Genomic DNA, 23,260 nt, shown 5'->3' with positions numbered 1-23,260 from the left:
CCAGGCGTAGGGTTATTAGTGCTTTATCAGACAAGTGCCCAACTAGTTATGTTATATTACATGGTTAGTAAGAAACATCTTCCAGAGAGAATAGTTCCGTTAGGGGTTCCTTTCTCTGGGAGGCATGCCCTAAAGTGCATGTCCGGACTGCAAACGCAGGAAAATCATCTGGGGGCATATATATAAATAAGTAAAAAGGTCATCTTTTAGTTCACCGACCGAATATTCCCTTAAGAACGCTAGCTTTCGGCTTCACCCAGTCTGAGGTACACATCCGGCTGATCCGGCAGTAACAATCGTAGAGGTGCTCCCTTTACCACCTAGCCGAACAATCGGGGACGTAGGGGTAAGCACAGGAGCCAGGCAACCCAGCTTGGCCAAAACTTAAGTCATATCGATGCATATAATGGTGAAGAAAAGGTACATGCGGAAGTTTGACACATGTGGTGGGCGTGAAGCCCGTATAAATAAGCTTCTGTTAAAGAAGCCCCCAGGTTTAATGAGCGCGAGTAGCACGTCACTTGAGGAGCTTTTAAGGGCTATAAAAGAAAAGAGGGGAAGGAGAGAAATGTAAGACAGAAAATGTAAAAAATGGACAGAGGAAGGAGACAAACACAGAGTCCGGCGCTAGGCGTAGAATCTTCGGAGACGGGCTGCGTTCCATGGGTTCGGCTCAAGTCGGTTATCCGACGCATCTCGCAGGCGGTATGCTCCGCCAGTCAGGACTTGGTCGATTATGAAGGGACCTTCCCACTTGGGCTTCAGCTTGTCCTTTTTCTTGTCCGACAGGCGTAGAACTAATTCGCCAACGTTGTAGTTTTTGGCCCGCACTTCTCTGCTTTGATATCTTCGAGCCTGCTGTTGATAGAATGCGGAACGGGCTTTTGCCACGTCGCGCTCCTCCTCTAAGACGTCCAAACTGTCCTGCCGATCGAGCTCGGCTTCCCTTTCTTCGTACATGCGCACTCGAGGTGAGTCATGGATTATGTCGCAGGGCAAGACTGGCTCTGCGCCGTACACCATAAAAAATGGTGTGTATCCGGTGGTGCGATTCGGCGTGGTCCGCAGTCCCCAGAGTATGGAGTCGAGCTCCTCTACCCAGTGCGAGTTAGATTCCTTGAGGGACCGCACTAATCTGGGTTTGATGCCGCTCATGATGAGACCATTTGCACGTTTGACCTGACCGTTAGTTTGTGGGTGATAGACGGAAGCATAATCGAGCTTGATGCCCATGTTTTTGCACCAGAGTTTTACCTCATCGGCCGTAAAGTTCGTGCCGTTATCGGTGATGATGCTGTGGGGGACGCCATAATGGTGTACGACCCCGGATATAAAGTCTATCACAGGTCCGGATTCGGCCGTCTTAACAGGCTTGGCTTCTATCCATTTGGTGAACTTATCCACCATGACCAGTAAGTATTTTTTTCTTGTGGGTTCCGCCTTTAAGGGGTCCCACCATGTCAAGCCCCCAGACCGCGAAAGGCCAAGTGATGGGGATAGTTTGGAGGGCGGTGGGTGGCATATGGCTTTGGTTTGCAAAAAGCTGGCAACCGGCGCATCGTTGGACCAAGTTCTGAGCGTCCGCCTGGGCCGTCGGCCAATAAAAGCCTGTACGGAAAGCCTTGCTTACAAGGGACCGAGCTGCGGCGTGATGGCCACCGAGTTCGGCATGAATTTCAGCCAGCGGGTTCCGCCCTTCCTCTTCGGAGATGCACCTTTGAAGGACTCCGGTAGTGCTTTTCTTATAAAGTTCTCCCTCATGGACTTTATAGGCTTTAGATCGCCGCACTATATAGCGTGCCTCGTTTTGGTCCTCTGGGAGTTCCTGCCTAGTAAGGTAGGCTAGGAATGGTTCTGTCCATGGGGCGATAACGGCCATTAGTACGTGGGCTGAGGTTGTGATTTCATTGGCAGAGCCTCCGATTATGTCAGATTGTTCGGCGTCGGACAGTGCGGTTGGGTCCGGGCTAATATTGCCATGTTCCCCTTCCCATACTACGGATGGCTTGAACAGCCTTTCCAGGAAGATGTTGGGGGGGACCGCATCGCGTTTTGCGCCGATGCGTGCCAGGACGTCTGCCGCCTGATTGTTTTCTCGGGCTATATGGTGAAATTCGAGCCCCTCAAACCGAGCTGGCATTTTGAGGACGGCGTTGCGGTAAGCTGCCATTTTTGGATCCTTGGCATTGAAGTCTCCATTTATTTGGGATATCGCGAGGTTCGAATCCCCGCGCACCTCTAGGCATTGAATGCCCATGGATACTGCCATCCGGAGACCATGTAAAAGGGCCTCATATTCGGCTGCATTGTTGGAGTCCGTGTACATAATCTGGAGTACATATTGAACTGTGTCTCCTGTGGGGGACGTCAAAATGACACCGGCGCCTAGTCCGGCCAACATTTTGGAACCGTCGAAGTGCATGATCCAGTTTGAATATGTGTTGTACTCTTTAGGGAGTTCGGCCTCCATCCATTCTGCGACGAAGTCGGCCAAAACTTGCGACTTGATAGCTCGCCATGGCCTATAAGTTATGTCGAACAGGAGGAGCTCGATGGCCCATTTTGCAATCTGGCCCGTTGCGTCATGGTTGTTTATAATATCGTTGAGTGGTACTTCCGATGCTACTGTGATTGAACACTCTTGAAAGTAGTGTCGTAGCTTCCGAGATGCCATGAATACCGCATATGCAATCTTTTGATAATGTGGGTACCATGATTTGCATGGGGTGAGGACAGTGGACACATAGTAAACCGGCTTTTGAAGGGGGAATTTGTGTCCGTCCGTTTCCCGCTCGACGACGAGTACTGCGCTGACAACTTGATGGGTTGCTGCAATGTACAATAGCATTGGTTCGCCGATGTTTGGCGCGGCCAGGACGGGGTTTGTTTCCAGTATGGCTTTTACTTCCTCGAGTCCGGCCGTGGCGGCATCCGTCCACTCGAAGTGTTCGGTGCGCTGAAGAAGGCAATAGAGGGGTAGCGCCTTTTCTCCCAACCGGGAGATAAAGCGGCTTAGAGCCGCCACGCATCCGATTAATTTTTGTATTTGTTTGAGGTCCTTTGGGATATCCAATTGTGACAAAGCTCGGATCTTGGCTGGATTTGCTTCGATTCCTCTACCGGATATAATGAAGCCCAAGAGCTTTCCGGCTGGAACGCCGAAAACGCATTTTTCCGGATTTAGCTTGATGTCATATGCTCGGAGGTTGTCAAATGTAAGCCTCAAGTCATCTACTAGAGATTCGACATGTCTTGTTTTTATGACCACATCATCCACGTATGCCTCTACTGTTTTGCCGATCTGGTTTGCCAGATATGTCTGAATCATGCGCTGATATGTTGCGCCAGCGTTTTTGATCCCGAAAGGCATTGTGTTGAAGCAGAATGGGCCGTATGGGGTGATGAATGCCGTTGCGGCTTGGTCTGACTCGGCCATCTTGATTTGATGGTAACCGGAGTATGCGTCGAGGAAGCACAACGAATCGTGTCCTGCAGTGGCGTCGATAATTTGATCGATGCGGGGGAGGGGGAAGGGATCCTTTGGGCAAGCCTTGTTAAGGTCTTTGAAGTCAACGCACAGGCGCCAGGATTTGTCCTTCTTTGGTACCATCACCAAGTTTGCTAGCCAGTCCGGATGTTTTATATCTCTGATGAATCCGGCATCCAATAGTTTGGCTAGCTCCTCTCCCATTGCCTGTCTCTTGGGCTCAGAGACACGCCGAAGGGCTTGTTTGACAGGTTTGAATCCTTTTAGGATATTTAAGCTGTGTTCGGCCAGCCTGCGTGGGATTCCTGGCATGTCTGAAGGGTGCCGGGCAAAAATGTCCCAGTTATCCCGTAGGAATTCTCGCAGTGCGGCGTCTACATCGGGGTTTAATCGTGCCCCGATAGAAGCTGTTTTATTGGGGTCCGTTGGATGGACCTGGAATTTGACTATTTCATCCGCTGGTTTAAAGGAGGTGGACTTGGATCTTTTATCGAGTATCACATCGTCCCTGTTTATCGTGGAGCGCAGCGTAGTCAGTTCCTCAGCCGCTAGGGCTTCGGACAGTGCCTCAAGGGCCAATGCGGTTGTCTTGTTTTCGGCGCGGAGTGCTATGTCCGGATCACTAGCGAGAGTGATGATTCCGTTCGGCCCGGGCATCTTGAGCTTCATGTACCCGTAATGGGGTATTGCTTGGAAGATTGTAAACGCTTCCCGCCCCAGCAGAGCGTGGTATCTGCTACTGAACGGGGCCACTTGGAATGTGACCTCTTTGGACCTATAATTATCCGGCGTGCCGAACACCACGTCTAGTGTGATTTTTCCTGCACAGCGCGCTTCCCGACTAGGGATTATTCCTCTAAAGGTTGTGCTGCTTCGCTCAATGCGGTTCCAGTCCATTTCCATTTTTTGAAGGGTTTCCTCGTAAATGAGGTTCAATCTGCTGCCTCCGTCCATGAGTACCTTGGTGAGGCGAAAGCCGTCCACTATAGGACTGAGTACCAACGCGGCTGGTGCTCGAGCTGTTCAGATTTTAGGTTCATCACTGGCATTAAAAGTAATAGCCGTGTCACTCCATGGGTTTATTGTTGCTACTTGATAGACTTCGGCGAGGCTGCGGAGTGTTCTTTTTCGCATATTATTTGATGCGAAAGTCTCGAAGACTGTACTGGAGTCCCTGAGGTGGTTTTCTGCGGCCTCCGGAATTAGGAGATCTTTGCCCTTTTTGGCCACCTGCCAGAGTATCCAACATGCTCTAAGGCTATGAGTTGGTGTGGCGTCCTCTGTACTATGAATTTTACAGGGTCCATTAAGCCATCCCTCCAGTACGGTTCCATGCCCTGTAGAGGGTTTTGGTTTTTTGGTTTTTAACCCGGGTGTCTGATGATGATGCACCCTTTTATTTCGGACGAGGTTTCTATTCAGGGATGGATTGTCCCAAAATTTAGTTTCGGTTTTCCGGGCGCTTTCCATCGCACAGTACTTTTGTACTATGGACGCCAAGTCAGAGAAGCGTGTAATATCACGACGACCTGTGGCGTTGAGGATTCCCTTGTCCGTGCAATTATTGCAAAAGATTGAGATTGCGTCTTCCTCGCGGCAGTCCTTTATCCTGTTCATAACCAGGAGGAACCTTGCCCAGTAATGATGTACTATTTCTTCGGGCTTTTGCCTGATTTGGGATAGATCTCTTATGTTCGGGTGGGTGGGTGGAATTAAATCCGGAACTTCACCCAATCTAAGACTCAGAGGCCAAGGAGATTCCGAACTCTGAAGTTTGGATTCTTGGATGTTGTCCAGTGAATCTAGCCCGTTGCCTGATTCTAAGTTCATGTCTTGAGTTACAAACTCCCCTCCGCGGGTATCCACCTCGGAGGGATCGGGAATCCAGGCGTAGCTAGTCCTTAAGATAGATGAAGAGTCGCCGCACTGTGCCTCTACCATGGCAACGTGATGGGTGACTTGGGGAGAATTAATTTCTCTTAGATCAGGTTTAAGCCCAACCTGGTTATAATCCATAGTGACCCCAAGGCGGCGATGTGATCCAAGAGCTCGTTTACGGAAGAGAGCTCCATTGGATCTAACTGCTCGACGAGTTCCGAGCTAACGTGAAGATTGCTTTTGATGACCCGAGAGGTCACCGTCGGCGCAACGGCCGAACATGCGGTCATGAGAAAACCGCCTAGCCAGAGAGTTTGGCCGACAGCCAAGGCTCCCTTAGTAATGGCGCCGTCTTTAAAGACGGGAAGAGGCATCCTTCCTGATTTCGACGGCACAGAGGAACTCTCAATGAAATCACCAATGTCGGTGTCAAAACCGGCGGATCTCGGGTAGGGGGTCCCGAACTGTGCGTCTAGGCCGGATGGTAACAGGAGGCAAGGAACATGATGTTTTACCCAGGTTCGGGCCCTCTTGATGGAGGTAAAACCCTACGTCCTGCTTGATTAATATTGATGATATGGGTAGTACAAGAGTAGATCTACCACGAGATCAAGGAGGCTAAACCCTAAAATCTAGCCTATGGTATGATTGTTTTATGATGAAGTTGGCCTACGGACTAAAACCCTCCGGTTTATATAGACACCGGAGAGGGTTAGGGTTACACAAAGTCAGTTACAATGGTAGGAGATCTTGAATATCCGCATCGCCAAGCTTGCCTTCCACGCCAAGGAAAGTCCCATCCGGACACGGGACAAAGTCTTCAATCTTGTATCTTCATAGTCCTGGAGTCCGACTGAAGGTATAGTCCGGCTACCCGGACACCCCCTAATCCAGGACTCCCTCAACTATGCTTCAGCCATAGGATCTATCATGTATGCAATGTTGTGTGCCAGACCTAATGTGTGTCTTGCTATAAGTCTAGCAGGGAGGTACCAAAGTAATCCAGGAGTGGATCACTAGACAGCGGTCAAGAACATCCTGAAATACCTGAAAAGGACTAAGGATATGTTTCTCATATATGGAGGTGACAAAGAGCTCATCGTAAATGGTTACGTTGATGCAAGCTTTGACACTGATCCGGACGATTCTAAATCGCAAACCGGATACGTGTTTACAGTAAACGGTGGAGCTGTCAGTTGGTGCAGTTCTAAACAAAGCGTTGTGGCGGGATCTACATGTGAAGCGGAGTACATAGCTGCTTCGGAAGCAGCAAACGAAGGAGTCTGGATGAAGGAGTTCATATCCGATCTAGGTGTCATACCTAGTGCATCGGGTCCAATGAAAATCTTTTGTGACAATACTGGTGCAATTGCCTTGGCAAAGGAATCCAGATTTCACAAGAGAACCAAGCACATCAAGAGACGCTTCAATTCCATCCGGGATCTAGTCCGGGTGGGAGACATAGAGATTTGCAAGATACATACGGATCTGAATGTTGTAGACCCGTTGACTCAGCCTCTTCCACGAGCAAAACATGATCAGCACCAAAGCTCCATGGGTGTTAGAATCATTACTGTGTAATCTAGACTATTGACTCTAGTGCAAGTGGGAGACTGAAGGAAATATGCCCTAGAGGCAATAATAATGTTATTATTTTATTTCCTTATATCATGATAAATGTTTATTATTCATGCTAGAATTGTATTATCCGGAAACATAATACTTGTGTGAATACATAGACAAACTAAACGTCACTAGTATGCCTCTACTTGACTAGCTCGTTAATCAAAGATGGTTATGTTTCCTAACCATAGACATGTGTTGTCATTTGATTAACGGGATCACATTATTAGGAGAATGATGTGATTGACATGACCCATTCCATTAGCTTAGCACCCGATCGTTTAGTATGTTGCTATTGCTTTCTTCATGACTTATACATGTTCCTATGACTATGAGATTATGCAACTCCCGTTTGCCGGAGGAACACTTTGTGTGCTACCAAACGTCACAACGTAACTGGGTGATTATAAAGGAGCTCTACAGGTGTCTCCAAAGGTAAATGTTGGGTTGGCGTATTTCGAGATTAGGATTTGTCACTCCGATTGTCGGAGAGGTATCTCTGGGCCCTCTCGCTAATGCACATCACATAAGCCTTGCAAGCATTGCAACTAATGAGTTAGTTGCGAGATGATGTATTACGAAACGAGTAAAGAGACTTGCCGGTAACGAGATTGAACTAGGTATTGAGATACCGACGATCGAATCTCGGGCAAGTAACATACCGATGACAAAGGGAACAACGTATGTTGTTATGCGGTCTGACCGATAAAGATCTTCGTAGAATATGTGGGAGCCAATATGAGCATCCAGTTTCCGCTATTGGTTATTGACCGGAGACATGTGTCGGTCATGTCTACATTGTTCTCGAACCCATAGGGTCCGCACGCTTAAGGTTTTGATGACAGTTATATTATGAGTTTATGAGTTTTGATGTACCTAAGTTAGTTCGGAGTCCCAGATGTGATCACAGACATAACGAGGAGTCTCGAAATGGTCGAGACATAAAGATTGATATATTGGACGGCTATATTCGGACACCGGAAGTATTCCTCAGCACCCTGGACGGAAACGAGGCACGCCAGGCTCCATTCCGTGGAAGGTTGGGTTTCTGGACGCAGGCGGTTACAAATCCCATGAGAGGAGGAAAAAAGTGCAGCAGACCCAAATGCAGGCGCTGCAAGCAAGGGTAGACGCGATAGAGGAACGAGAAGCAAATCGCAGCAAACGCACTGCCGAAGCTACCCCGCCATCTCAGCGCAGAAGCAGCGTGGCTTCCACCGAGCTGCTTCAGCCGGAGCATGCCTTGATGGCTCCTGCCAGCTATCCCGTGGATGCTATCACGGAGTCTCAAAATTGCCACCTTATGACGCAATGGATGAATTTGAAGGTCAAGGGGGCTGTTGGCTCTGTTTATCCTACTGAACCCGGCGCAACTTTTCACTACCGGCCGATTCCAGAAGGATATGCTAGGGTGATGGTGGATGAAATAACGGAGGGATTTGAGGACCTCTAGCTTGACCACCCTACCGGTGAAGGGGAGACTCGGCTGGGGTCTGCTCTGAAGACTCCATGCCTATGGAGGAAGGAGCTCATCAACCTTCCGAACTGGACGCCTCCGCCTCCTCCTCCACCTCCTCCGGCGAGTCAGGGCACTCCGCCTCCTCCACTGCCTCCTCCTCTGGCGAGTGACGATCAGGGCCCTCAGCCGGCTCCTTCTCCGGCGCGTGGCGGCACTCCGCCTGCGCCGGCACGCCCGAGCAGCCAGCCTCCTCCTTCTCCGCCTCGTCAGCAAGGGCAGAAGAGACCCGCCGCCGCTCCAGCAGCTGCTCCGGCGCGTCGTAGTCCTTCTCCTCCTCCTCGTAAGCAAGTAAAGAAGACAACTGCTTCGTCTGCTCGGCCGGCGTCTAGCAGTACAACCAGAGGCGGGAGGACATACATATTCGGTCCTTCTCTGAAGAGTCCACAGAAGTTACCATACGAGAGGACCCCGGAGGAGAACGCGAAGATCGCGCGAACCGAAGTGGATGACTGGTTTCAAGGGTTGAAAGCAAAGAGACATCCACCTCCGGAGGAGAAGGTAGATCCGGTGAAAGTGAAGCGCACTCTGGCTGCCCTGGCAAAACCACCCAAGTCTCCGCTGAAAGGCAACTATGAGCGCATTATTGCAAAGACATGGGCCGAAGCGGAGCGGTTGGGAAGTACAGTCAGTGATCAAAGGCTGAAAGAACGACGAGCAGCTGGGAAACAAATTTCCCAGCTCGGCGAACAAGCGAAGCAATCGTGCCCCCCGCTCAAGGTGCCTAGCGACATCGTCGATCTGAGGATGGTGCCCGGTTATGGCAATGTTGACGATTACCTGCCCGACGATGTACATTATGATCCCATGGAGGTGCAGATACACAGATACGAGTACGGGAAGCCTCTCGTCAAAGATGAAAAATCTTTAACAACGATGATGCGAAGATTACATGATTGGTACTTGAAAATCTGCAGAGAGTCTGGGGGGAGGAGTACTTTGTATGCGAGAGTTAAACCGGAGAATGACCTCGTTGGAATTGAACTGTTGCCTATTCCATTTGAGGAGTTCTATCAATTTTTCAATCAATTGGCCCTCGATAAAACAACGATCACCTGCTACTGTCTGTAAGTACTACTACTTCTGTCATTAAGTCTCTCTATATAGCTCATCTCTTTCATTGCATGTATTTATAATTATCCTCACTATATTATGCAGATTGAAGATCGCCGAATTGAAGAAAAGACAAATCGGTGATATTGGGTTCGTTAACACATATCTCATAGATGCAACTGAGGTTGAACATCGTCCCGAAGATACCGAGGCCAACTTGCTACGATCATTCAAAAAAATGAAAACAAAGATATAATACTCTTTCCTTACAACTTCAAGTGAGTGTTACTGTCTTGTGCATATTCGGTTTCCCTTATATATTAGTCCAGGTTATAGTAATGTGATTGATGAGTTATGCATGCGTGTGCAGTTTCCACTATATTCTCCTAGAGATTAGGCTTGAGCAGGGAGTAGTAACCGTCTTGGACTCTAAACGAAAAGATCCCCATGAGTATGCGGACATGACTGAAATCCTCAAGAAGTAAGTTAAATCGATCATTATCCACCATATCAGCAACTTTGTTCATTTCCTGATATCAAGTAATTATTTTCTTTGTCCGGCAGGGTTTGGAGAAAATTCACCAGAAAAGTTCCGGGACTGCCGAAGGAGCTGGAATTTAGACACCCGAAAGTAAGTACAATAGTAGCATGTTCCGCGCATCTCCTAGTGATTCAAGCGCGAATTTCATCAATACCATTTAGCATTCTTGCTTATCAGTTTGATTGACCTCTATTTCTTGTAAAGTGGTTGTGGCGGGAACAAGGGAATGATTTCTGTGGATACTACGTCTGCGAGTCCATCCGCCACACGACCTGTGAGCAGGGCGGGTACTCTGACGAACAATATGAAGTACGTAAATAACAACATTCACAATTTTATTTTATTACCATCATTTGTGTTGAGTTTCATTCATTCATATATATATATGTATTGACCCCCTTCTTCAAATTAGATGTTTCGGAAGCGGGATGAACTCCTAGCACCAGCTCACATGCGAGCAATTCAAGAGGAATTGGCGGCATTCTTTCTTGACCACGTGATCGCTGAAGACGGAGAATACTATGTGGACCATGAGTCTATATGATTATATTTGTAAGAGATAATTATTGTATATATGTAGCCGGTAGTGTCGGAAAGATATACGAGAACTTGTTGTTCGACCAATCTCTCGGAGAAGGAGAGGTGGTCGATATCACTTCTCTCTGTATGCATATATGTTCATGACGATCTTTTGTTTCCTTCGTTTGCTTACTAGCTAGCTAGCGTGTCTAGTCCTCTCTATATGTATGTATAGTACGTAGCGTCGACCAAGCACGGACATAAGAGAGGACACTTCTCTCTATTAATTATAGCTAGCTAACACAATATATGAAACACCTAAATTAACCCCCCAAAAACCCCAAAACCCCCAACCCCCCCCCCTTCAAAAAAAAACAAAAACCCCAGCCATAGAAATGCTGACGTGTGGATGCCTATTGGTCCTGGTTGGTGCCACCAACCGGGACCAAAGGGTCTCCTGCCTGGGCTCCGCGAACAGGCCACATGGAGGCCCATCAGTCCCGGTTCTGGATTGAACCGGGACTAAAGGGACAGGGCATTAGTACCGACACTTTAGTCCCGGTTCAGGAACTGGGACTAAAGGCCCTTACGAACCAGGACAACAGGCCCTTTTTCTACCAGTGAGGGTTACCGGAACCCCCTGGGAGAAGTAATGGGCCATATGGGCCTTCGTGGAGAGAGAGAGGGGCAGCCAGGGTGGGCCGCGCGCCTCCTCCCCCCTGGTCCGAATTGGACTAGGAGAGGGGGGGCGGCGCCCCCCTTTCCTTCTCCCTCCCCACTTCCTTCCCCCTCCTAGTAGGAGTCCTACTCCTACTAGGAGGAGGACTCCTCCTTGGCGTGCCATAGGGCCGCCCGGCCTCCTCCCCTTGCTCCTTTATATACGGGGGCAGGGGGCACCCCTAGACACACAAGTTGATCCACGTGATCATTTTCTTAGCCGTGTGCGGTGCCCCCTTCCACCATAATCCTCGATAATATTGTAGTGGTGCTTAGGCGAAGCCCTGCGATAGTTGAACATCAAGATCGTCACCACGCCGTCGTGCTGACGGAACTCTTCCCCGACACTTTGCTGGATCGAAGTTCGGGGATCATCATCGAGCTGAACGTGTGCTAGAACTCGGAGGTGCCGTACGTTCGGTGCTTGGATCGGTCGGATCGGGAAGACGTATGACTACTTCCTCTACGTTGTGTCAACACTTCTGTTGCCAGTCTACGAGGGTACGTAGACAACACTCTCCCCTCTCGTTGCTATGCATCACCATGATCTTGTGTGTGCGTAGGAATTTTTTTGCAATTACTACGTTCCCCAACACTTAAATATACTCCGGAGTATTTGTCTTTCTAGAGATTTCAACGAGTGACTACACTCTCTCTCAAATATTTGTCTTTTTAGAGATTTCAAATGGACTGGCACATACGGATGTATATAGACATATTTTAGAGTGTAGATTCACTCATTTTGCTCCGTATGTAGTCACTTGTTGAAATCTCTGTTAAGACGAATATAATATTTAGGAACGGAGGGAGTACACATACGAAGCAAAATGAGTGAATCTACACTCTAAAATATGCCCGTTTGAAATTTGTAAAAAGAAAAATATTTAGGAGCGAAGGAGTATAATTTTGTGCATGGCACATGGACCCGGATGATGAAGAGGCTTCTGGCAATGCTATCAATCTTCCATCATTTGTTTACATAATTGACGTACTACACAAATAATTTTCTAGCGACATGAAATTGTACAATGGTGTGAGCTTTCAGCTTTTGTTTCGCGTGTCTTGCCATCGATGCTCTTTCGGAAACAATAAAAAACTAACTTCCTTGCTAATGCATGTCAATTATTAGCAGATCAGAGCTAATAATTACATCACAACTGAAGACAAAGTTGTGAGAAGGTGTTAAATTAAAATTGATCCATGCTTTCATTGGCAGCAACGTCCCCCCAGCTCTGTCTAAATCAACAAGGCATGTTGGGAAAAAAGTAGTTGTCTGGAGCATGCAGCATTCTGATCATTTTGTGCAGTTCCACTAAAATAGAGCTGAGCATCCCTATTCCAAAGATATCAAGTGTGATTATGATAATAGAGGACTGCTGATGAAACAATAAACACACAAATAGAAGCCAGTCACCTTTGCAGTCTCTCTTAAGACTAACTAGTTGGAGAAGATTAGGCACGGAGTTGGATGAGGAGGATAGAGCAAAACCAATCTCCCTTTGTGCAGTCGCACTGAAATGTAGAGACGTTGCCCGTGTGACATTTTAGTACAACTGCACAAAACACTCTTAAGAAAAAAGTGATTTGTGCAGTTCACCAAAAGGTTGCAATAGCAACGACGTGAAATGGATAGCCCTGTTTGCAAAAAAGAGGTAGAAAGGAAACAATTACTGGCCAATAACAGTTGATGACACATGCGACGACAAAAAAGAAGCATATTCCTTGTCCTAAGGGAAGATAACAACACAGTTGTGTTTGTCTAAAACAGTGTGAGGACGAGAATGCAATATGGAAAGTACGCTGGACGAGCGACGTTTTGGGCAAAGAACTATGGAAGATCCACATGCAGCGACGTGGGAAAACGGGCAGTGGAGCAAGGCCGGAGGGGATACCTGGAGGTCGTCGGAATGTAACTAGGTGAGCGGCGGCGGGCGGAATCTGCGAGCAGGTGGCGTAGGCCCTGCCGCGCCGGAGCTTGGTCAAAGAGAACGGCGTGTACCACAGATCGGGACGTGCTGCCTCGGCGCCGTCGAACGGAGAAACGATGCACTTCCTCCCTTTCCCCCGGCGGATGGTATGCGGCCGGATCAGTGACCCGATGAGAGAGAGAGAGAGAGGCCACCGCACTCCCTTTCCCCCGGCGGACGGGATGCGGCCGGATCACTGACCAACGGTGAGAGAGAGAGAGGCCACCGCACTCCCTTTCCCCCGGCAAACGGGATGCAGCCGGATCAGTGACCAACGCTGAGAGAGAGAGAGGCCACCGGAGCCTCGTGTCAGATACTCTGAAGAGCGGATTACCTTTTCCTCCATAAAAATCGTTTTATATTCTGTGTACGTGCCATTGAGCGCTATAACTTTATTTAAAAATAACGCAGCAACGCGTCAAGTCAAACTTTGTTTCGTGCACACGTGGTACACGACCTCCCTAGGTAAACAACCGCTACAGGCGTTCAAATTAGCACGTGGGCTACCATTTCGTGAAGAAATGAGCTCCACTGTGTACCCGCGAGGGTGTGGCTGGGCACGAAGCGTGAGTACGTGCACGGTGCACCTATTCTCTTCTTGTATACGTACAGCACCTGCGTGGGGTTGTGTGAGAGAGATACAAACCTAGAGAGATATAGTGTGTGGGTTCTTGAGAGTTTTTTTGGGGGGGTCAATCAAAAAAGTTAACATATGCAATGTGTGTGAAATAGAGTCCTGGATATAACATATATATAGAGAGAGGGGGCGATCCACGAGAAGAGAGTGGAGGTATCATCAGCTTGAGGTGTCCATAGAATCGAAGAGAGGGATGATGTGTGTGTGTGTGCGCGCGCGATCAATAAAGAGTGCCATCGAATTTGTGTGTGCCCACGTCAAAGATATAGAGTGGTTGGCCTACTGGAACGTGAGATGGGACATGTGCAGTTTGTCTCTGTGGCATGGATACCTACCTGCAGCGCTCGACTATCGGTGTGTGGTGGGGGAAGAGGGAGGCCCAATTAACTATAGAGGTCCAATGTCTGGTATATGTGTGGAGGAGGAGAGAGGCCTACCTCATGTATTAAGGAGATCGATCTGCCTCATGTATTAAGGGAGATCGATCGACATCCATGCATATGTGCAGGAGATAAATAAGGTTGGGAGAGAGACAGAGCTAGAGTGTTGGAGGGGGTGGTAGTGGAGTTGCTTCTAACAAATGGTGGGATAGGCTTGCTAGACAAACGGAGGGCACGCCCGCAATATCAATAAGAGAGGAGATGGCTGCTTGTTGTCTATGCACGTGCGTGTGAGAGGCAGGTCAGGAGGCATTCACGAATGATGAGGGGGGATGATGTGGCTGTGGTAAGCAGACATAACTACATAGGAAGATCAATCGCCCTTTGTAAGAGAAAGGAGAGACATAACTTGTGAGGTACGTCGATCGATGGGGGGGTAGTTAAAGTCGATCTAGGTATATGTTGGGAGATCGATCCGTATACATGCATGTGTGTGTTAGAAGCAAATGAGGCACGAAGAGAAGGATAGAGAGAGAGAGAGAGATGCATGTAGGAGGTGGTACGAGAGGCATACTATATCGAGGGGGAGGAGTGTGCGAGTACGAGAACGATGAAAAGAGTGGTGGGAGTGAGGCATGGACGGTGACAAGAGAAGAGGGGAAGCTTGTGTTTGTGGTAGGCACACCTGGCTAGAGAGGCATATCGATCGATGTGTGCCGTAAAGAAGGAGATGGGGGGCCTACACACCGTGGGTGAACGACCTAAAGTGAAAAGACGAATTTGCGCGATGGAGCTAGAGAATGCTGAGGGAGGGTGAGAGGGATGCGGGCGTGTGCATGCACAAGAGAAAGTTAGCGCTAGCTACAAAGATAAGAGGGTTGTGTGGGTGTAAAAGACGAATAGAGATCATATATACTTCATTATAAAAAGCGAATTCGGATATTGGAAGAATTTATCATAGTGTTTCAAACCGACACATGTGTGAATATATATAACGGTGATACACATGGTGTGGTTATGAACATGGTATACTACATTTAATATGTTTTATCTCTACTCTTATAAAAAATGGAGTTGTTGATGATGGTGTGCCTGCCATCCTGCATTATAGGCCGTCTGATTTATATCTGGCGGATAGCAAGGAAACTATGATGGTTGAAGTTGGCAACAATCATGATTGTAGATTCTTATTGAAATAGAGAAACGAATTCAAATTTAGTTCGAATTGAAGCGGTAGTATAGACATTTGGAATGCACTAAAATGTTGGTATGAGTAGGTTACATGCATTATACAGCAAGCGAAAAAATTTAATCGGACATAACATGGATTCATACTCCCTCCTTCCATCTATATAGGGCGTAATGAGATTTTTAAGACCACCTTTGACTATTGACATGATTAATAGTACATGACATGCACAATGTGAAAATTATATCATTGAAAGAACCTTTCACAGACGAATTTAACGGTGTGCTTTGTGTAAGTTGCATGTCATATATCATTGCTCTAATATTTGGTCAAAGTTAGCATCGAAAAACGCATTAGGCCCTATATAGATGGAAGGAGGGAGTAGCTTTGAATAGCATTTGTATAGTAAAACGGGGCAAGACTCTCTCTTTGTGTGGTGTGAATAGTTTTATTTTTTTTGTTTTCTTTTTGGTTGAGGGAAGTGCGAATTGATTTGGTACGTACAAGTACAATATTACTACACGTTAGGCTTGTCCCTAAAATTCAACCCGCGTCTTGTTATATCCCAAAAATTCAGATATCGTGCTCCCAAAACTCATGCCTTCACAACCCGCGCCGTGCTATCCCGAAATTACAACGCACGCGAAAACTCCCTCCAGCTGCCAAATCCCGACACGCGAAATCCCCCTTCTAACCCTGAGCCGAAAGGGCCGCTAGTTCAAATCAGTGGGGGGTACTTTTGTAACACACCCTTCATTTTGGACAAGCGCGTTCCTAAGTCATGCTTCACCCCCTCCCATCGCCCCCTTTTCGCCATTCGAAATCCCAGGCCGCCATAACCTCTCCGCTCCAGCCGCGAAAACCCACCCTCCTCCGTCCGCCACGTCACCGCTGCCTAGTTGGAGCCTCTTCCCCGATGACGTCGTCCAGCGCAAAAGCTCGGCGTTCCTCGTCCACCTCCCCGGATGAGGATTCGTCGTCCATCTCGCCGTCCCAGCGGTTCAGCCGCCCCGTCCTCCACCTCCAAGGAGCTGCTCCAACGATCGCCTCGTCTATCGCAGCTGCTCCATCCCCACAGCACCGCCTTAACCTGCTCCACCGGAACTGCAGCATCCTCACCGACTCCTCGGACGAAGCCGAGGCCTACTCGGCGCCACCAAAGAGGTTGTACACTCATCGCATCGCACCTTCTCCTTAACTCGACCTCCGGCGCCGACAGTGCTCCATCCCGCACCCCCATGGAGCGGCTAGCTTGAAGCCGGCGCTGGGCGACATCTCCACGACGGCTCTCCCCCAGTGCAAGGCCCCTTCGGCAGTGGCGACCATACCAGCCGGATCTGCTGCTACTGCTCCGGCTCTCGCTCGATCTCTTGCTCGCCCAGCTGCTGCTGCTCTCCCCCTCGCTCGTGCTGCTGCTCTGCTCCGATTAAGCCACACTTCAGTCGATTTTCAGGGGTTGGGGGGCTCGCCGGGGGTAAGGAAGAACCACCCGCAGCGGGGATGGGGGCTCGCCGGAGAGGTACCCCACTATCTATCTTAGGGTTTAGGGTGGGGGCGGGGGGCCTAGAGGGCTGGCCGGGGCGGCGGTGGCGAGTTGTTTCGGGGCGGCGAGGCGGCACTGGGGACGGTGGTTCGGCCGGTGGTGGCTGGCGGCTCAGGGGGGTGCAGGTTGAAGATGAACTTCAGGCCCTCCCTAAACTACATGTCAAGTGCCTCTCTACTACCATTGTGTTCAGTTTCGACAGTAGCATTCAGATTCCACAGTAAATTTCAGTTTCGACAGTTAAGTTTAGAGTCAACAGTTTTTACCTCATCTGTTGTAGTCAGGTGGTTTTTGGTGATGTTAATTTTACATCCATTTTACATCATCTATTGGAGATGCTATTAGAATCCCACTTGAGATTGACGATGTCTGTCTTGTGCTGCTTCAGCCTTGACGTCTTACGGCTCACCGGAGCTGCTCCAACGACAAAACGATCCGTCACAATAGAGCAGTGCCCTGGACGCCATCTACAGATTCCTCAGATCTTCCTCCACACCTCCGACAGCCACCTCTGCCTCAACTGCTTTAGCGACCAACCCAATGATGTTGAGGTCGACACGACTACGGCAAAGAGGTTGTACACTTGTTGCATCACTTATTACTATACATTCACATCGATACATTAGGGCTATTTTGGTTCAACTGAAAAACATTAATCCACTGGTTGTTACCATCACTCTAAATTTCTGCATGCTCTCCTTACATAATCTCACCATATTTTTTTGTATGCATGTCAGATATTGTACACAGTCATGCTGAACATGTAGAGAAAAAGAGAAGAGTTTTGCACGGCAATACAATGTCATGCAGACATCGCTCCATGGTGGGTTCAATGGCAAACCTTCCCCACCCCTCTCCAAATTGTAATCCAGAGGAAGATATCTGTTCTGAGGCGGATTCGGACGCCGCTGACCACTCCTATTTACCCCCCAAGGTGTTTGCTCTACCTTGGCATGATGATGTTAGTCATATCATGCATATGTTGCCTTGCAGTGCCTACTTTTAACATCATATATGTCATCTGCTTAGTTTAGACATGTTCTGTAATGCCACCTGTTTAGTTTCTATCATATATGGGAATTATGCAGTCTCATGTCTTTTAGCCAGCCATAATATATGTGAAATGTGCAATGCCATCCTGTTTAACCAGGCATCATATATTTGAATGATATCTTGCCCATCGTTTTCTTCATTACATTTACATTTGTCGACAATGTTTGTACATTAAACTAGTCTTCCTGTGAATCAGCCATTTGGGTGGGAGATGGAAAAATCTGGAGTGCAAACAAGGCCTTCAGAGTAGACAGTGCTACCTGTCGAAGAAGATCTCTTGTTGGGTCCTGATAGCTCCTCAGAGATGGATTCAGAGATAGATGACCAATCCTATTCCCCCACTGAGGTGTATGCTCTAGCTTGGCACGGTTATACTGCTCATATCATGCATACGGTGTCTTGCATTGCATAGTTTAGACATCATATACACAATATTCAACATCATGTTCTTAGTTCAGACATCATATCGAATGCCCTCTGTTTAGCATATAAATCACATATGTGAATTAAATGATGCGATCCTGATTACTTAGATAACATGTAGGTGAATTATGTCATGTGATCCTGTTTACTTATTCATCATATCTTTGAATTATGTTATGCTATGCTATCCAGTTTAGATAGACATCATATATGTGAAATTATGTCATGCTATCCGTTTTAGTTAAACAATATACATGTCAACTATTTCATGCCCTCTTTTTTCCACACTATCTATTGCATATGTCTCTCATACAATGTCTGTACATTCAACTATGTTTCCTGTTTATCAGCCATTTGAATTGGAGCGGGTGATGCCAGTATCTAGCGGACTAAAAACACGGTCTTCAAATAAAACAGTGCTACCTCTTGGTGGAGATAGCACCCCGGTTGTACATGCACAAGAACCAGCCCTACCACACATAACCCAAACTCTCGCAGATTGTACCCCTACTATGATGGACAGAGAACCAACTTCACCCAATCTAACCCCAACCCCAGCTGATAGTAACCCAGTTCCTGTTGACACAACACCATCTCCGCCACAGAGCTCCCAAACAAGAGCAGTTAGTAAGGCAGCTCCAGTGCCCATAGGGCCAGTACTATCACGGCGAACCCCAACTCCACCAGTTAGTACGCCTATTCCTGTGGAGGAAGCACAACCAGCTAGTCATAGTTTAGCATCTATCGCATTTGATGTTGTTAAATCGTATGTGCGTATCTTCCCATCTTGGAAATATTATACTGAAGATGAAGGAAAATGCCAGTTGCAGGTGTTTGTCTAGGAGTTATATGTAAGTAATGTTATTCATGGCAATTACTTTGCTTCGTCCCATACATCCTACCTCCATGATGGTTATAATACAACAAATTTTCCCATTTTTCTCTATAGAGAAGGACCGATTTGGAAACTCAGGATGAGGTAACCTGTGCTAATACCTCTGCTATCTTCAAGAATGCTTGGTGGCAGTATCAGAATTACCTGAAGAAAACATACTTCATCGGCAAAGAAACTCATCAAATTCCCTTACGTTCTCCTGAGACACATTTACTGGACGATGACTGGGAATGCCTTGTTCTGTACTGGTCCCGAACCAAGAATGTGGTAAGGTCTATGAGCTCATTTTCTATTTTTAAGTATTATATTCTTGCGTCTTACTGTACTCTGTTCATGTAGAACAAGTGCCTAAACCTGAAGAACAACTGTTCTAATTTAAGATTCCATTGCTACCATACGACATAGATATATGTTTGTTTGATGCTTTTATTATGTACTAGTACTTGGCAATAGAAGACTTGGTAGTTTAATCCTGTCCACCTTACTAATGAACTGGTTCACCGAAATGAGTTTCATATACTAGTACATGCTAAACTTGTTATATGTCCGCTTGTTTCTTCTTTTAGAATGCCGACGGAATATTGGGGAAGAGTGCCTTATTAAGCAATGGTAAAGGAAGTAATGCAGATAAGGTTCAGGATAGTGACACATCCTGTCTTGGTTTAGTGTTGGAGTTACTAGCCACTACCGCTTGCACAAGCAATTCAAACTCACTGTCTGAATCAGTTCGATTTCTTGAGTCTCGACTACAAGCTGAAAGACATCGATCAGCTGTGCTGCGACAAGAAGCGAAAGGACTGCGGAAGTCCCTGGAGCATTCAGATGCATACTTCTGGTGCAACAGCAAGCATTGGAGGATTTTAGCGCCAAATAGGACAAAGCTAATCAGCTTGCTAAGCTTATTGCCAGCACGGTGGATACCAAGGATAACGTTTCTTGAGCTCTTCTGAAGTTGTTTCAGTTATGCTCTTGTTTTGCTGCCGCATTTATTTGCACTGGTGGCCAATTTTGACGGCCAGTGTATATGATATGCTGGTTTGTTCCCTATATTTGCACTGGTGGCGAACTTTGATGCCCAGTGGATGTAATATGTGTAATAGCCGTGATAGCCTAGCGTTAGTTGCTTGCTTATTTATTTCCTTGTTGTCTTGTTTATTTGTTTGCTTGTAGTCATTGCAGTTCTTTTTCCGCGGTTAACTAGTGGCTAAAATAACCTATTTTTTAAAACTAGGCCACAATAACCATGGGCTAATATTTACTGTAGTGACACTAGCCTCCTACGGGCCGTAGAGACAGTGGGCCTTCTACGGGCCGTAGAAACAGTAGGCCTTCTACGGGCCATAGAAATAATGGGCCTTCTACAGGCCGTATCATCAATGGGCCTTATACGGGCCGTATGATCGATTGGCCAAACATGGGCCAATAACAGGCCGCATTATGGCCGTAAATGGGCTAGAGTTGGAATCGTCCGTTCATGGGCCGACCGTAACGGGCCATCGTTAAAAGGCCATATTTGATGACAATAGGAAAATGGCCCAGCGTATTAACGGACCACAAACGGGCCGACTGTAACCACGGGCTGAATTTGGCCCACAAGCAGAAAATGACTATAACGGGCCGTAAGTAAACGAATGCTGGAAATGAGCCCAAGAATAAATGGGCTCTGAGAAGGCCGAAAGATAACATGGGCTGGAAACGGCCCAATGGAATAACGGGCCGTTAATGTGTATAAAGTGATACACTGTTCATTACGGGCCAGTTTCACCACGGGCCGTTAATGGGTGTAAAGTGATACACTGTTCATTACGGGCCAGTTTCACCACGGGCCGTTAATAGGCCAAGAGTTACATAGGGCCTCATATGGGCCGAAAGACGTCATGGGCCATACATGGGCCAGAAGTGAAACGGGCTGGAATCATATTGGATGGCCCAGATGACGCTACTGGGCCTAATTCGGATAGGGCATCACGGGCCTTGGGTTAGCAGGCTGTATATGGGCTATATGCGAACAGGCCGTTAACAGGCTTTCCATGGGCCGGCCCACCACCTTTTGACCAAGTTAAACGGGCCGGCCTTTTCACAGGAATGGGCCTCTGTTGGGCCGTGCCACGTGTTGACTTATCATAGGCGCCTTCCGTCCAATGAGTGGTTGACATCTGTCCCAACGATGAGCCGACACGTGTTTCCTACAGCCAATGATGATTTTACACGTGGAAAATCCCCATTGGTCGGGGCTGTTAACGGGTTATCGGATACAAAACCCGACCCGATATCTTAACGGCGTTCCGTTACGGTGGATGCCACGTGTCGGTCACCCTTGACGAAAACACTTTTGTGACGCGCGATTTATCGTCATGGAAGTGGACACTTCCGTGATGATAATTTTGGTAATGTCATGGAACACTTCTATGACAGCACAGGTATGACTATCTTGATTCTATCATAAATTTGTCATGGATGTACATGCATGACAAAAAAAGCGACCTACTGTGACAAACACGTATCATCACAGAAGTGTATATTTTTTTGTAGTGGACACTATCCTTTTATTCGAACTCTTCTGTGGTGTATCCGGAGGAGGAACCTGCCTTGTCATGCCGAAGACAATACTGCGCGCCGGACTCATCGCCATTGAAGCCTGGTTCAGGGGCTACTGAGGGAGTCCTGGATTAGGGGGTCTCCGGACAGCCGGACTATATCCTTTGGCCTGACTGTTGGACTATGAAGATACAAGATTGAAGACTTTGTCTCGTGTCCGGATGGGACTCTACTTGGCGTGGAAGGCAAGCTAGGCAGTACGGATCTGTATATCTCCTCCTTTGTAACCAACCTTGTGTAACCCTAGCCCCCTCCGGTGTCTATATAAACCGGAGGGTTTTAGTTCGTAGGACAACATACAATCATACCATAGGCTAGCTTCTAGGGTTTAGCCTCTCCAATCTCGTGGTAGATCAACTCTTGTAATACTCATATCATCAAGAATAAATCAAGCAGGACGTAGGGTTTTACCTCCATCAAGAGGGCCCGAACCTGGGTAAAACATCGTGTCCCCTGCCTCCTATTACCATCCGCCTTAGACGCACAGTTCGGGACCCCCTACCCGAGATCCGCCGGTTTTGACACCGACAGTGCCATTGAGAATAATTAACCATAATATTATCTAGGAGTTTAGTAGCATCTCCTAAAGTGATTTCCATAGAAGTGCCTCCCGCGACCGAATCTATAAGATTTGTAGAAGCAAAATTCAATCCGGCATAAAATTTTTGTATAATCATCCACAAATTCAAACCATGAGTAGGGCAATTACGTATCATTAATTTCATTCTCTCCCAAGCTTGTGCAACATGTTCATGATCAAGTTGCTTAAAATTCATAATATCGTTTCTAAGAGAGATGATCTTAGCGGGAGGAAAATACTTAGAGATAAAAGCATCTTTGCACTTGTTCCATGAATCAATACTATTTTTAGGCAAATATGAAAACCAAGCTTTAGCACGATCTCTAAGAAAAAAAGGAAATAACTTCAATTTAACAATATCATTATCTACATCTTTCTTCTTTTGCATGTCACACAAATCAACGAAGCTATTAAGATGGGTAGCGGCATCTTCACTAGGAAGGTCGGAGAACGGATCTTTCATGACAAGATTCAGTAAAGCAGCATTAATTTCACAAGATTCAGCATTGGTAAGAGGAGCAATCAGAGTGCTAAGGAAATCATTGTTGTTGGTATTGGTGAAGTCACACAATTTAGTATTATCTTGAGCCATCGCGACAAACAAGCAATCCAACACACGAGCAAACAAAAAGCAAATGAGTAAAAGAGGCAAATAGAGAGG

Source organism: Triticum urartu, chromosome 5A (genome assembly GCF_056163025.1).
Source record: "Triticum urartu cultivar PI428250 chromosome 5A, HENAU_Tu73, whole genome shotgun sequence".
NCBI lineage: Eukaryota > Viridiplantae > Streptophyta > Magnoliopsida > Poales > Poaceae > Triticum > Triticum urartu.
The sequence above is the reverse complement of the archived record's forward strand: the minus strand, read 5'-3'. Positions refer to the sequence as shown.